The sequence below is a fragment of the Athene cunicularia genome (genome assembly GCF_003259725.1).
Source record: "Athene cunicularia isolate RWA chromosome 2 unlocalized genomic scaffold, athCun1 chr2_part1, whole genome shotgun sequence".
Taxonomy (NCBI): Eukaryota; Metazoa; Chordata; class Aves; order Strigiformes; family Strigidae; genus Athene; species Athene cunicularia.
The window spans coordinates 145,520,408-145,537,373 of record NW_020799095.1 but is presented as its reverse complement, the minus strand read 5'-3'; the positions used below and the strand labels follow the sequence as shown (position 1 = coordinate 145,537,373).

At 43.6% G+C, this 16,966-nt stretch overlaps 1 protein-coding gene across 2 annotated transcripts in view; it reads right to left on the bottom strand.

Moving 5' to 3' along the window:
- Nucleotides 1-16,966, bottom strand: part of CCN4 (cellular communication network factor 4) — a 35,951-nt gene that overhangs the window by 17,756 nt on the left and 1,229 nt on the right. The gene's annotated exons all lie outside the window — the stretch shown is intronic.

Sequence of the window (16,966 nt, the reverse complement as noted above, 5' to 3'; positions counted from 1 at the left end):
TGCCTCTTTCAAAATCCTAGATAATATTCCCATTACATTTCTCTGAGTGCTATAAACTGATTCACACAAATAGATCTATATCCAAATAATCTACTTCAGGTTCAGGGATCTGAAGGAAAGTATAAAACGATACACAGCACAGAGCAGATGCTGCTTTAAATCACTTCCTCAAGGAATTTAAGTATTTAATTCCCTGGGGACACATTCTGTTCCTAATCTGTTTTCTTCCTAAAGCTGATATCAAGCTTCTAACCATATCACAGGGTACCAATGTCAAACAACTGACTCTTAAAATTCCCCCCAACAGATTTAATTAGACATTTTGTCACTGTGTCTTCGAATGTGCCGAAAAGGATTTCAGAAAGGAAATCTGAAGTCTAATGCAACAGTGATATCTGATGTCTGAAAAGAGGAGCAATCAGCAGAATACTAAGCACACACTTGTGAGCATTTTTTTTATTCTGACTTAAAAAGTAGAAATCCACAGAACAAAAAAACACAGACACACAAAAAAAGGACTAAAGTATTTCAAATAAAACCAGTAAATTCAATAGAAATGTAGCTGCAAGCTCTGGATGAGTCCAGATGTACAGAATATGGCTGGGAGTCTGCACTCATACACACCAGGTAGACAGCAAGCCAGAAACATGGGTGACCTATAAACTAGAGAAATAATGAATTGCTGTAAGCTCATGTTAGAAGCTAAAGTGAGATCAGCACAAGTGACCTTGCCAAATTTCTGATGAGGTCATTTAGCAGGAGTGTGGTGATTAGCTCGAGGCCTCCTTTTCCCAAGCTTTGCTGAGCTTATCTGCCCCAAGTCTTGGAACAAACCCAGCCTAACTGAAGGAATTTACTAGCTCAACATGTGGAGCAGAGTATACATGCCAAAACATGTATACAAAGACCCTACACACAGATGATATTGGAGATCATGAGGGCTAAAGTTATGAGGATGGAAGAAACCAGTCAATAAATCTGGAATCTGTTAACTTTTCTAGATGATAGTCAAGACCCTGAGGTAGATTGGAGTACAGGTTTTGTAAGCAGAAAGGAGGAGACTGCACATTAAGTACGCTCAGTGTACTCATCATTGGGTATACCAGATCCAGGACACTCCTGTGCTGGGTTTTTTTATGATCTGTTACAAGAGACAAGCCTGCTCAAATAGTTTGTAGTCTACCAAAAGGAGAAGGACAGAATGAAGCAGCTTCTTTCTTTGACATCTAGGAAACTCAGATCTAGTGATATTCTTACCCAGACACTCAGCTCATTGCCAGTGACAGTCAGAGTCAGGTGTGCAATACCATACCGTACCTGAGCCTAAGGGATATGTAAAAGGTCATTGGAAGTTTACAAGCTGAATGGCATCTAGTATGAAACTGATCCCTTAAAGCTGGCACCAATCTGACATAAATGAGTTCTTCATAAGAGACTCTGACCTTTCTGGGGATCATGTTAGAAATCAATGCCATCACTGCTTTCTGTCAAATGAAAAAAACAATAAAGCAATTCCAAAGAAGTCATCTAATAAGACAAAGCTTTACCAGCAGGGAAAACCATGAAGCAGGTTTATACTGTTAGTATTATTATTAATTTTTTGAATGCTGCCATTAACTTCACCTGAGCTACAGTCTAAACCAACCAACCTCCACTTCTTTCTTAAGGAAAAACCCATGCTGTTTTCAAGTCAAGTGCATCAGGAGGGCAACATTTTGGAGTACACAGACATTTGAGGGGTAATTCATCCCATTAAAGGCAGAAAAAGAAATTTTTCTTCTCAGTGAATGAAGAAACTAGTCAGTTCTTAAACAATCAAGAGGATATCTGATCAGCTTTCCCTCAGAAAAGTCAAGAAAGAAAAAAATCAATTTGACAAGACATATTCACTTTATCTAGGAGCATAGCTGAGAGAGGAGGAGAGTGGGAGGAAATCAGTTTTGATTGGGACCTGGAGGTGGAAATGCAGTAAGACATAATTACAAATAAGACTACTAGAATGAGCTAGTGAAGCAGCTTGCTTTCAACGACAGTTGCTTAAGAGAAGTTCCTTTCTAATGTAGACCACATAGCCACACGGTTATTGCACATAGGTGCATCTTGTTTGCTGCTCATAGTCACAGTAAAGGATAAATGTCAGCCACAACAGTAACTAAAAGATGAATGTCCTAAAAGAATATTGATGCTAATGAAAGGCAGATGATTTGCACAGTCAAATTAATTTAGTGACAGTCAACAAATAAAAACTACTGACAATCAAACACATATGCACAATGGCTCCAGAAATGTCCCTGAGCAAATCACCAACTCACTGGCCAGTGTTGTAAAAGATTGTAAATCTGGTTATAAGCAGCCACCACATTTGCAACACACTCAGTAGATCAGTGGGATCTTTTACACTAGTGAGATGCCGTGTAAAGGGCCCTACTGTCCTCAGCTTCTCTGTGCTCACAGCTGCTGCATGCAAACCCTGAACCCCTCTCTGCTGGTAACAGAGGAGAAAATCATTGCGCTGACTACACAAGACAGTAACTACTCTAGATAAAATGCCTAACTTTAGGGCTACTAAAGGTGGAGAAGGTAAACTCTAGATTGAAGGACTAGGGTATGACTCTGTTATTCGAACTAAGCTTTTAGCCTCTCTGTGTCTGCAGAACAGAGGTGGTAATGCTTCTTTTGCTACCAGAAACAAACTCTGAAGATTGTGAGCTGTGCAGACCACGGAGGAACATGCAGCTGCCATCCAGGGAGATGGCAGCCATAGGATAAGGGCAAGGGATATCCAAGAGTGTTCCTCTATGAAGGTATCAATATGGATAGGGAGAGGTAGGAAAACCAGAGCTGCCAGAAGGGCTACAGGCCTATGGCTATGCTGGTGATGTGCCTGGGAAGGACAGATTTCTATCCACTCACCCACAGAAATTCAGAATTCAGATCGTAGCATAGGAATTTTGGTGAACATGACTTTCAGAGGTGTCTGGAGGACTTCAGGTGCAGGGGCACACCACAGCTGAGCACCTTCAACCCATTTACTTTAGCAGAAAGACAATGTTTCTTCATTTGTTCACATAAGAAGAACAGTGATCTGACAGACAGCATATTTCTCAGCCTCAGTATACTTACAGCTCCACACAAGTAGCAGAGAGGTTTCATTTCGTGATGCCACAGCCAGATGCAGCTAGGTCCCCACCAACGAGTGTGATACCACCAATGCCATCAATTAAATAGCCATATAACACCAGAATGAAAACAGACACAGATGAGATGAAGATTTTGTTCTGCTATGAAGGGCTGATATAACTTTGGCATATAATTTATCCCAAGCTGAAGTCCAGTAGACACTTTCTCATCTCATGTAATAAAAATTTTCTTTACAGGATTTTTGTACATCATTCTTCTGCTAATGCCCTTGCAGGGAATTTATTGATTGAATTGTAATTATTGTGAATTAAACTTAGAAGGTCTAATTACTTTCTCCTCCATGAACACCATGCCAGAAAGTGAGGGTTGCAAAGGAGAGAAGTGTTTTCAGCAAAAGCAAGAGGAAATCCTGTTCTTTTTGAATAAAGTGTTAAACCACAACAGGATATGAAATGTGTGGGTATGTGAAAACACAAAGAAGGAAAAAAAGGCTGCTCTGGACAGAGACAAGAGGGGAAATTTGCTTTTGGGAGAGAAACTGGTGATGTTGAAGCAACACAACTGTAAGATTTGAACAGTTAAACTGTCTGTTTACTGAGCCATCAAGTAGGAAGCACACAGCTGTATCAACAGGAAAGTGGGATCTGGAGTCAGAAGTGCATTTTTTAACTTGTTCTTTTCTTCCTCAGATCTAGAAAGGAGATTAACATTTGAGATTTAACAGAAAAAAGAAAGACCTCAACTATGCAAGTTCTACAACAATGAAGTACAGAGAGGGGAGACAGCATGTTTCAGCGTGCTGACAGCTGGATGGCAGTTTATCAGCAATAGCATCTACTTTCCAGGCCACCATGAAGAAATAAAACCTATTCTAGGATCAAGGAAGTCTCACACGATGGGAATTTACTGGCTTGAGGTTGACTGTCAGGCCCTAAGGTCGAGCTGAGCCAGAAGCAGTCAGGGCACTGCGGACCAGACCTCCCATGACTGCCATCCCTCAACATACACCCCCACATTTTTCCTGGTCTCCAGGCCACTTTTCTCCATTGCCCTCTACTATCCTAGACTGAATAACCCTATAAAGTTATAAATTTTATTTTCTATTTGTTTTTTTCAGCCAAGCTCACAGACTCAGGAGTGTCCAAGTCTCATTGGTTTCAATTTGGATTCAGACACAAAGTGGAAAAAAAATAAAGTGATACTAGAACACCTGCGTGGATCTGGTCTCAGGTTCCTGATTCTACATAGAGCTCCCATTAGCTTTCCAAGAAAACAGCTAAATTCAGAATTTCAATTGTAACACACAAGACCTTTTCTTCCCCAACTCCCCCTCGCATTTCTGTTACAGAAACTGTTAATGTACTGTGTAAGCCTGGGACAAATTTAATTGTCTGAAATCCCTCTAGCTCATCAGAACATTAGAAAAAGGCAGGAAATACATTTGGCTTTATCAGAAGGTGAGAAAAAAATGAGTTTTGTTACTCATATGGAACTTGGGATATTCTTCCTACTCAGCCTCTTTTATTGGGAAAAATAAATCACAAATGCAGAAGCAAGCAAACCTTTTACAAAGAAACTGATGCAAAATAAGAAGGAACAACAGGGTTTTTTTTTTTAAAAAAATACACTCATTTTGTAAGCCAACAGCTAATAATTTCAAGCCTGCTACAAATTGGACTGTGGTTGAAGGGAGTTTAGGGCTGACCCTTAAGGACCAGGGTCTCAAATCCCATATTCAGAGAGCCCACGACCATTAACTCTCCAAACCAGAAGGGAACAGACACTGCCTGCTTTTTTAGTGGCTTTTCAGAAGAGGATGCCTGGGTTTCACATTCATTCTGGTTTGTTTAAATCTTATTTTTCATCTTTAAGAGTGATTTAGATCCATATCTTGGGTATTTTTCAGGTGTTTACCCAAGTCAGGGTCTATGTTGATCTATCATTTCATGCAGTAGATCTTAACAGCATCAGATAATCCAGTAAGTAGCAGTTTGGCAAAAAATGAGTGAAAACTGTAGGGAGTGTACATCACTTAAGCTTTAATAGTATTAAAAGGAAATAAGATGACCACAAAAAAAAATTATGAGATCAAAAAATGAAAAAAAGCACTGGGGCTTTCCAACAGGCAGAGACTGAAAAGCCAGAGCAACTCCTAGGAGGCAGCAGGTACATTTGTAACATTAAGATAATTTTGAATGACTATTATTCAAATACCTCATACAGATTTATTCAACATTAGTGAGAATGGAATAAAAGAATGGTTTTGTTCAAAACCAGTACTTCTTCTGCACTGAACTGGGGTTCATGAAGTTCCCATCCATAGATGCTCTGAGATCTTTTCTGTAGCTCCCAATTTAAGAGAAGTTTCTTTTTAATTGATTGACTACTTGATAGCATCCTTTAAAGAAAACCTTGAATTCAGATTTGAAATATTCACCTTGGTATTTTCTCACAGTCATCATGTTTACTTGCCTTATCATGGACAATTTCTCTACATCTTGTCTGTGTTGGTCTGGATTTCCATGGAGCGCCACATTTAGAATGCTACAGACCTGGCATGGGAAGGATCCTTCTTCTGTCTGGTAGCTCACGGCTAGGAACATAATTCCTTCCCTTTATGAAAATCAGGTGGACTTGGCCCAAAATATTTGGCTTGCAAGACTTAGATAAAGTTGGTCAAGCCCTCATGTAAGTTCAAAAAGTCATCGCATTGCAGTTTTGCAGCAGGTATTTGCCCATCTCTACTCTGGAGCCCCATATCAAGGGGCTGTGGGTGCACAGACACCTAGGTCACTAGTCTAGGTTTAACTGCCTTGGCCAGCCCCACGCTGCAGCCCCAGGAAGCAGTGTGTCCTTGACACTGACAGGATAACATGCAGTTCTCTCACCCATGTTTTGGCTGCCCATAGCAGTAGCTGAGCAGCATCAAGGATGAGGAGCTAGCAGGATCGCAGGGAGAGGGAGCCAAGGGGAGCCTGGAGGACAGATCACCCATGTAAGTCTCCCATGCAAGGCCTGGGAGATGGGCTCATCCAAACAACTTTTCTAAGGGAGGTTTGTGTTTTTATCAAGAACTGCTACAGGGCAGCAGTCAGCAGAGTGATGGCTGCATACAGCATTTTGTCCCATGTGCTATGAAATAAGAGGAGGGGGTGGTGATGAGTCCCTGAACAGGGGGAACAGGCTGTTCCTGAAGAGCTGGCCCAGAAACTGCAGAAAGAGCAAACTCAGGCGATGGGAAGGAGGGGGCTCAGTAGAGGTTGGAGGCAGCTCTCAAGCCAGTCTGGGCTTTGCACTACAAACATTATTCCAGACATGCTGGAAGTTCAGATCCTGTTTTAATGCACAACAGAAAACCCCCCAAAGCATCTGTGCTTTCCCTCCCACCCTCAACAAAAGCTGACACATTGCAAATGGGGAAGGAAGAAAAAAGACAGAGGCCAGTAGATTTGCCCTTGGCTTTTACAAGACTTTGGGGACAAAACCATTGCTTTCAAATTAAGTACAGTGGAAACTACAAGTAAGGAAACAAGAACACTTCTTGGCTCAAATTCATGAAGAAAAAAGAATAGGAGTGAAGTTATTAGTATAGGAAAATTGCATATTGTGCTGGAAAATTAATCCTCCTGCTCCTCCTGAAGTCACTGAAAACAGAACTGAAATTCAGGGCTTTGGTAAAAATGATGCCAGAGAATGAACCTAAAATAACTGGTGCAAGCAGTAAATGTGAAGGCTGATGGACTCAAGAGGCATCAGCTCTCTGGATGAGAATGTACACATGGCACTTGCACAAGCAAGCAAAGCATGTCACATTCTGCTTCTAGGAGGGATTGCTCATGGTGGAAAGCAGCACCTTTCACAAGGATGAAATTACTGAATATTCCTGTTTTAATCTGGGACCCAAGAGATGAAGTGACTGTCCCAGAGGCAGACAGGATGTCTGTGGCAAAGCCAAAAATAGCGGTTAGATTTCTTGTTCCTGTAACAATACCATGATCCCTCCTCCTACACACAGCTAATAAACTAAGTTGTTTAGTTCTTACTGGATGCAAAAAAGAAATTGTTCCACTGAGCTGACTTTCAGATGCTGCCAGTTGCTTAGTGTTTTAACTTTCAACCATCACATGCACCTGATACTTGCAAAAGGGCAAGACTCTTTCATCTCTCCAAAACCTTCAAATCCAACGAATCAGTGGAGATCAGCAGTTTATAACTTCATGCATCACTGCAAAGGGATCCACTCTTGCCTGCATGCAGCTATGATACCTGCTGGTGCCCAGGTCTAAACCAACCAGGTGAAAAAATTCCCATTTCTGATCCAAAGACATGCTGACATAAAATAAAAAAGAAAACAAAACACAAAACAAAACCCCTTGCTCAGGCCAGGGTATTGCTGCAGCTCCACCACAACCCACTGACATGGGGAAACCTGCACCCTGGCACTGAAGTGCGTTGGCAGGTCACAAGGAGAAAGTCGCTTAGACTTCATGCCCATCAGCACCCACATGCCTCCTAAAAACCACACCATGCAAATACTACCACTTCCCATCCCGAACAACCCCAAACTGGAAAATGGCAACATCTCAGCCCTTAAACAGTTAACGCTGCTGTTTTCACACATAGAGGAGGATACCAGCTGTGTGTTTTGTCTCCAGGAGGATAAAGATGAATTTCTAATTATATGGGTGCTGACTTTTTTGCTTGTCTCCGAATAACTGGTGTTGTCCGCCTGTAGCCTAGAGCAAGCCAAGCGCAAGCTGGGCGCAGAGCCTACACGCAGGCACAGGTTTGGTCTCTGAAATCCCCGACACGCGAGGGCAGTGTTGGTGCACAAATGACAAGGCTGTGGCGCTCCCCCGCAGCCCTGCACAGCACCCTGTCTCTTCTGAGCATCCCTCTGGGCCAAGGCTGCTCCACAGACACGACTTGTGCCAGAAAAAAACACATTTGGGAAACTTATGGGGAGGAAGGTGTTAAGCCAAAATATTTATATCCACGCAGCTCCGGCTGTAGAGGTAGCTTTTCTAAGAAGGCTTCCCCTGTATTTTACTGGGTGAACAATAAAACTGGGATCAACACTTTTTCAGTCATATAGTCACACGGGAATAAGACAAATGCAATTTTTTAATTATTCCTCTATAAAATGGTACAATCATCGAGAATTCAGAGGTTTTAAAGGGATATCAACTGTGCTGCTGTAATATCCATTTATTCCTCTAATTAAATACTCCAGGCTTCCAGGTGATACTCTAGAAAGCATTTTCATATTGTGGAGGGAGAGGCAGGGGGGAAACAGTCAAAAGTACGGCACAAACATCTCCTCAAGTGTCCACAAACTGCCTACATGATAGTATGGAATAAGTGACACAAAACAAGAATGCAGGGGGTATGTGGGTATATGCATACATGTATTAATCATAGAATCACAGAATGTTTGAGTTGGAAGCCATGGGCAGGGACACCTTCCACTAGCCCAGGTTGCCCAAAGTCCCGTCCAACCTGGCCTTGAACACTGCCAGGGAGGGGGCAGCCACAGCTTCTCTGGGCAGCCTGTGCCAGTGTCTCACCACCCTCACAGTGAAGAATTTCCTTACATCTAATCTAAATCTACCCTCTTTCAGTTTAAAACTGCTACCCCTCATCCTGTCACTACACTCCCTGATGCAGAGCCCCTCCCCAGCTTTCCTGTAGCCCCTTTAAGCGCTGGGAGGCTGCTCTAAGGTCTCCCCGGAGCCTTCTCTTCTCCAGGCTGAACAGCCCCAGCTCTCAGCTTGTCCTCATCAGGGAGATGCTCCAGCCCCCTGAGCATCTTCGAGGTCCTCCCTGGACCCCATATATTATATATATGTATATGTAAATCGCACAGAGTCAAGCATATCATCTGAAAGAAACAGAAGCATCTTATCTGAGCCTGAAACCGGACATGTAATGCATCATTCCACCACAAGTTCAGGAGCTTACCCTACCTGGGCAGCTCTGGCAGGTGAGGAATTCACTAGCCTGAATGATCACAATCACACCACCTCTTTGGGGAACCCCAGAGCACTGAGGAAGATTAGTATAGGTTTTGATGTAAAATATGGAAAAATAAGTCAAGTGACCCCCCAAAATTCACTGCCTCATACACATCTGCTTGCAGCTTCTTTGACCCATATGTATTTTTAAATGAATTTTAAAAACATACACTTTGCATTCTAATGAAACAGTGAAAATAGTAGTGAATGATCTCCATAAATGAACTCAAGTCTTAAATACCAGGGATGTCATTATAATATATTTAACTACAGTAATTGCAATACCTAAGGTCAAATGTGGAAGAAAATCTCACAGAAAGAAGCCAGCTAAATTTGCCTTCATTCTCTTGCATCCACATATATCAGCCCACACACAGATTCTGTGGGTATGACCTAGTCCTCCAAAACCCAGCAGTAAATACTGCCGACAGTGCTTATAAATAAACCACTTGCTGAATGGCCAAACTAGTTAATGGAACCTGGATATTTTCCTAATTAATTTTCCACCCTTTTTTCCTCATAAAAATGTAACCAAAAACTTTCATAGTGTAATCCACTTTCAGATTCTCAACACTGGCTGCAGTTTTTGTGGTTTAGTCCTTCCTTGCTAACAGCTAAAGTGACCCAGCTGTTACTCTAAAACCAGGGAATTAGTAGCCTGCGGGCAGCCAAGTACATGTGCCAGCCATTTGGAGGAGTGCTTAATTTCCCTCATATGGATTTCAATGTCTCTGCCTTCTTATCAGCCCAGATACAGAATGTTCTCTGTCACAATAGATATAAGCTGGTAATCAGAAATGCAAGCTATAGCCTTCTTACACATCATCATACACATCCAGGAATAATTTGGTGTACTTTAAAACCTAGAAAGGAGGATCCACAAGTCCAAAAAACACTGATACAGAGTGACCTCTTGCACCACAAATACGAGAATGCCAAGGACACCATTTATCAGGCATGGCAGTGACAATGACACAAGTCCTGGCTTGCATCAGCACTAGCGTGGCCAGCAGGGACAGGGAAGGGATCTGAGCCCTGGACTCGGCACTGGTGAGGCTGCACCTCGATTCCTGTGTTCAGTTTTGGGCCCCTCACTACAAAAAGGACATTGAATGACTCGAGCGTGTCCAGAGAAGGGCAACGGAGCTGGTGCAGCGTCTGGAGCACAGGTCATACGGGGAGCGGCTGAGGGAACTGGGGGGGTTTAGTCTGGAGAAGAGGAGGCTGAGGGGAGACCTCATCGACCTCTACAGCTCCCTGACAGGAGGGTGCAGAGAGCTGGGGATGAGTCTCTTGAACCAAGTAACAAGAGATAGGACAAGAGGGAATGGCCTCAAGCTGTGCCAGGGAAGGTTTAGACTAGATATTAGGTAGCATTTCTTTACAGTATGGGTTGCTGGGCGTTGGAATGTGCTGCCCAGGGAGGTGGTGGAGTCCCCATCCCTGGAGGTGTTTAAGAGTCGGGTCAACATAGCGCTGAGGGATCTGGTGTAGTTGGGAACTGTCAGTGTGAGGTTAATGGTTGGACTGGGTGATCTTCAAGGTCCTTTCCAACCTAGATGATTTTGTGAAGTGCTTAGAGCACAGTCAGGAGATGCTTTAAGATAGTGATGGCACTTTTCTGGGGAAGCTACCAGTCTCTCTGCAGAGCCCTGGCTCACTAGTTGTCTGCCCACTGCAAGAAGTTTGGCCCCTTCATGGAGTAAAACAAATTCACCAGAGTCACTGCTTCAGGTGATTAGTGTCATCCCCCAAAAGAACCAAACGAGGTTTCAGTGAAGACATGCTCCCTCCTTTTCTGTGTAATCATCCTGTCACAGGCTAGGCATGTATATATGGAGATGAGGAATCTTCAGGAAGAGAAAGAAACAATCCCCCACTCAAAATCCCTGAGTCGTCCAGAGCAAATTTTGTCAAGCTGTTAAGTCTATGTGGGTTACACTCTTCTTGGTGGCATGTAGCAATTTCTGTGTCAGGTATTGTACAGAACTAGAAAGTTGATTACTGCTACTGACTTACTGTGTTCTTCTCATTATGTACAAATACTACATATAATAGTCCCATGTTTTTAAATCTAATATAGGTACTAACTCAGTCAAGCTAGACTTTTGCATGCTAGAGATGTAATGATAAAACCAATGCTTTATATCCATCTGGAAGCCTTTCACTGGACATGATTTCAGTATGCAAGGGAGGGAAAGCACAGGTTCCCCTTAAGCTGAGTGGGAGCTTGTTTCAGCTCTAAGAAAAAGGTATAAAAGCAGTCAAAGCATTACAGGTACTGTGAGTTCTGTTCATCTGAGTGTCAATGAAATGCTGGACCAAGTGGCCTTATGTTCTGCCCCATCAACCAAGCACAAGACATTTTTTATTATAACTCCTTCTCAATCTGCACAGCAAGCTCTTGGGAGAAGGTCCTTTTGCAGACCTGGAATTGCTCCATGACTGTGCACGTGTCCAGCAACATCAGGATCCAGGTGACTCACAACCCTCCATGGATGATGCATGAGCCCACAATTACTTCTGCAAATGCTTCTCAGGTTTCCCTTTGGGCTCACTGCATGCCATCCTGGAGTTCATGAAACTTGGCCTTCCAACTTGCTCATCTCTCATTTGCTTTATAGGTTAAGTAGAATGACAGACCTAGACTAATAAAACAGAAGAACATCATGGGAGCTATTGAGAAAGAGAAGAGGAACACAGAAATGACCACAAAGTCCTGGAATGCATTACCAACACAAGTATTAGAAATTCATTATTCAAGTTGTGCTGCAAGGCTTAGCTTAAGTGTTATCTTCTTACACAGCTGTTTCAGCCTAAAGGCCTTCCTTTCCTTCCTCATCCACAAGCAGAATTACTTGTAAAGCAGAGCCAGCTGTTGGCACTCACAGGGGTAAAAATGCCTTTTTCCCTTTCTACTTTCCCACACCTAGCCCAGATGCAAGGATTACAATCAAAGCCCAGAAGCAGTCTATTAGAAGGCACAGGGCATTAGAAGCTCTTCAGAAGCTTCACACAGGATGCCAGAATAAGCAGCAGCCAAGAGAGAAACACATAAGGTTTCAGTACGGATGCAATAAATAAGAGGCACCAGTGGAGTTAGCCCCAGAGCTGGGAGACCACCAAGGTTCAGGAGAACCAGTGATCCCCACCCACCGCTAGGAAACCTAGAGCAGTACTGGAGAACATCTGCACAGAGCTTCTAAAGCAGTAGTCAGTCCCTTGACCCAGGAACACATCTGTAAAAATAAAGCCCTGTGATGCCCCTGCCAACCTGCAGCCATGGGAGGCTGAAGGTAGCTCACCTCAGGACGTAGAGGACCCTGGGTGGGATGAAACTTGGAAGAGGAAGTGATGGGGAAATTGAGTGCTGTAAGCTCAGTCCAAGAAACTGGGTCTGAATTCTTGGTGGACATCACAACACAGAAAGAAAACAAATCGGTGGACTTTGGGCCCATCACTGTCAAGCTGACAGTGGTCAGTCAAAGTTTCTATTTAACAGAAACAGAAAATTCTAGTTTTAACATAAGCTCCCTAAGAATGAGATGGTTGAGCTATATTATAAGAAAGCAAAGAGGGCCTCAGGGGGAAGATTTTAATCCAGAATGCCTACCTGCTCCTCCTGTTGACAAATCTGAAAGAGAAAACCTTACCCTGCTTTCTGGTCCACTGTCAGGCTTGATACTCAAATGAATGTAGCTTCAGCTGAAGCTGTGGGCGTTCAGCTTTTGCCAGGCCACAGCTGCCAATGTTCACATACATGATACTATTCCTTTTTTGTTTAAAACAGCTTCATTTCCACTCGTGCATGAGAGCCAGGGCTGTTCAGACAGGAATGCTCAAGACCCCGCTGGGACACTGAGGCCATCCGGAAAGAGCAGTTCTCAGTAAGCTGAGCACTGGCAAGATGCTAAAGCAACTCTTCACATCCCAACGTGGGAGCCTAGAGCTTCTGAAGAAAGAAGTCCAATGTCCCATGTGGGTGTGGAGGACTCCTGAAATTTTTGACTAGTGCCTTTTCATAGCACCTGGGGAAGACAGAAGAAGCTAAACATGCACGAGTCTTTCAAAGGACAGACACCCAGTAGCATCGTGTAAATCTCATGCTTTTGCTAATACCCACACCTACCATTTTTAACTAATGCCTTTCTCTAGAGAAGCCCCACTAGCAAAGTACTCGCAATGGATGCAGGACTGTTGCAGTGTGAAGTGGGGACAGGACCTGCCCAAGTGGGCACAAACAGGCAGTGGCATAACTGCGAGAGGAGTGAAGAAGCCAATTCCTGTCCCCAGCTCTGTCTTGGTTATTGTTGGCAGCTGTATACTGGCATCTGATGGCTATCAAAGCAAATTCAGACACTGATAGGAGAAATTATGAAGAAAATGCATAAAAGCCTGCCGCTCTCAGTGGAAACTCTGTGTGGGTATGTTTGTATATTCAGAAGGCATCTTCATCAGAAACAGACTTGGGTCTGGAGCCCTGATCCATGTGAAGCACATTCAGTGCTACCTTCAGGATGTTGCCTCGACAATGATTTCATTCTGCAAGTGGATTTGTGAGGGGTGACTGCCAAATAAAAGATCAGCTTTGGGAAAGCCCCACATATGATGCAGCCATACCCACGGGGATTATGTCTACCAGCTTCAAACCACAAGATACTCATTTGTATAGCTGAATCTTCAGCTGCTATAACCAGAGCAATTTTAATCGACATCTACAATTTATGGAAGTGTAGGATAGGAGCCCTTCTAAAGAGAAGTGTATCAACCCTGTCTCTGGAAACCAGATGCTGTCAATCAGCAGAAAATGGTGGAAAGGTCAGAGAACAGGACACATCAATGTTGAACCTATGCTGCCTAAGATTATCTATACACCATTATCCATGTTGCAAACCTGTAGCCTTCCATCAAGATAAACAGACAAACCTCAGCTCACCTCCCCTGAAGAGCCATAGGATTTTGCAAGAATGTCTGGAACCTTTATCATTAGACTACATATGAGCTGCTAACAAAGCAAATAGATAGATTAATAAATCAATCTATGGTGCTATTATTATTATTATTATTATTATTATTATTGGTTCATGTTTGGTCAGACTGTGGCTTTGCCTGGAAGAGCCCAAAGAAATACAGTAATTTTTTCCTGCCACCGAATCCAAACATTTTGGAAATTAAATTCTTGGCCTGTGCCAAGATCTGTGCCAATAAATCTTATAAAAAGGAAAGGCAAACCCCATGCATTACGGTTCTCAACTTTCCACACAGCCTGAGGCAGCCCTGAACTTTGGTCATTATCAGTGACTATCTAGTGAAATGAATGCTCACAAAGGAAATGATGCCTATATAAAACCACCTTTGAACAGCTCTCTCCTCCCACTAAAGCTAAAAGACCTGTGACTGCGTGTCATGGCTGCCACCGTATCAAATAAAAGTGTCAATACCTGCCTACTAAATGATGCGATGAAGGACATAATTCTTTGCTATTTGACCTGCTGCTTACCCTCACCATTAAAGGAAAAGTCTGTATGTTTCCATTCACCTTTTTTTTTTTTTAATTTTAGATTTTTAGATCCACACACCACCTATTCCTGCACTTCAAATATTTTAGAAACCTCCAATGGTGTTCTTCTTCCTATGTAATTTCTTTTACTAATTTTCTACAAAATGCAGAACTGTTTTTCTAATCATCACCCTGGTTTGCGAAATTTTGTCCCATTCTAAGAAGGGTCTTGTATCTGCTCAGTCACCAGAACTAGAGGCAGAAGATCCTGACTCTGATTCCTCAATGTGCAGCACTGAAAGAGACCAACGCATCCAATCTTAAAGTCCTTCCTGCAGAAATGACTCAGGCACTGAGGAATCTCAGCCTACTAGATGGGGCTTCGGCTCCCATGGTCTCTGCCCTTATATCTATGAAAAAAAAATATTTTAAGAAATGTTTGAAAACTTATGCCTGAAATTCCAGCTATGTTCAGCTATTTTTCTCTCCCCAAGCCCATTGCCTGTGCAGTTATGCCCTAATAAAAAAATGTGTTGATAAAACTGTTGGAGAACTCAGTGATGGCCGGTAGCTTAATGCAGTACTGGGGGACAGGGGGGCACTCCCACAGACCCTGACAGCTGCCTTCTGAAATGCCCTTGGAGACTTGCCTGACCTTCCTATTTTAACTCTCCTGCCATTCTCCCTAGAACAAGTATTTAAGTTATATTCCAGAAAGTCAACCTTCCTCTTTCCCAGTGGAGCATCTTTTTCTGTCCATATTTCTTCATACATGTGACGAGTGACAAATCCCCAGAGACACCACAGGGCTTTGCCTGTGCACAGTGTCCTGCCTGATGCTACCACTCCATGGATGCCTCTGCAGTGTTGGAAAGATCTTTATTACTGCTGTGATAATGCCATCAAAGATGTAACACAACAGACAATGAGGTGGGATGGTGTCAGAGCTTAATCAGCACTCACTTATTATGACCCATGTGATGTTGCTGAGATACCCCTCATGAGCAGAGTGGCTATACCAGATAAATATTCACAATAACCCACACTAATTGCAATATCCCTTGATCCTTCAGACATCCTCCCCTTAAGCAGACCAAATTCAGCCTGCTCTTCTCCCAGAATTCCTTTAAGTATTACACAGACCAATACTGCATCCCAGTTGCTCTCCCCAGCCCCTCTCATCCCTCCATGCTATACACTCTTTTCATCCCTGTTCCTTCACTCCCTTATGTACACGACAGAAATCTGTCTGTCATCAGCCTACTAACCCCCCTTCCTACCCTAGTTCAGATGTGGAGAAGACCCCCAGAAAGCCAGTTCATTACTGGAGAGAAATCGTTCCTACTCAATGGTTTCTAAGCACAACCTTCTAAAGTCCAACTCCGCAGGTGTGTTGCGGAGCTGACAGTGCTCCTGGGATGCTCCAGAGTGACACGGCTAAATTTGCTCCATTCAGTGGAGAGTTTGAATTGAAACAGTCAAGATACAGGTCTCTTTTTGGTCTACTTTTGTTTCTCTTTTGAACACTTTTTAGTGCTTAGACCAAACATGCTGCCAGCAATAGTTGGGTTGCACTCACTTACTCACCCCACAGCAGGCGCATGTGTCTGCATGCACTCACACATACTTTCACGCTACAGCAGCTTTTTTTACAAACAGCTTTGATATCAAGGGAGCCCAGGACAACCACTGTAAAATTTACAAGGCTCACACAGATCTGCTCTAATAACACTGTTTGGGGGGTGGGGGAGCCTTCCCTCCGTGTGACTTTTATTTGATCAACAAAAGTCAACTGAGGTAAGAATCAACTTACCTCAGAGAGCCAAAGAGGTGCATTTTGTTTGTTTGTTGTTAGTTTTGTGTTTTGTTTTGCTTTTTTTTTTTTTTTTCTATAAGAGGCACCATTATCAGTCCATCTCCACATTCACACAGGGCTTATCACTTTGCCATCTGCTTTCACGCAGGTGCGTCTGGTGTACCGCACCACGCCTGCTACTTTCTTGTCTTAGAGCCGCGCTTTATCTCACAAGCCAGCCCCGATGCCAGCAGCCCTGCAAAGCAAAATCCCCCCCGTGCGAAGCAGCTGATGTTCCCCCCGCTTCGAGCGGGAGCGATGCTCAGTCGCGGCTTCACACGTGTCTGGCTCGGGGAATGCCTCAAGCCGCGCAGCCCAAGCGGGTCCCTAGGATCCACCTCTCTTTCGGGGTCCCCGAGCCCAGCGTTGCCTCCGGGGATGGGGGTGAGGGTGGGGGGACCCGAGGCGGCCCCTCCGCCGCGCTCCCGCAGGGGACCGCCCCCCCGCACCCGCGGC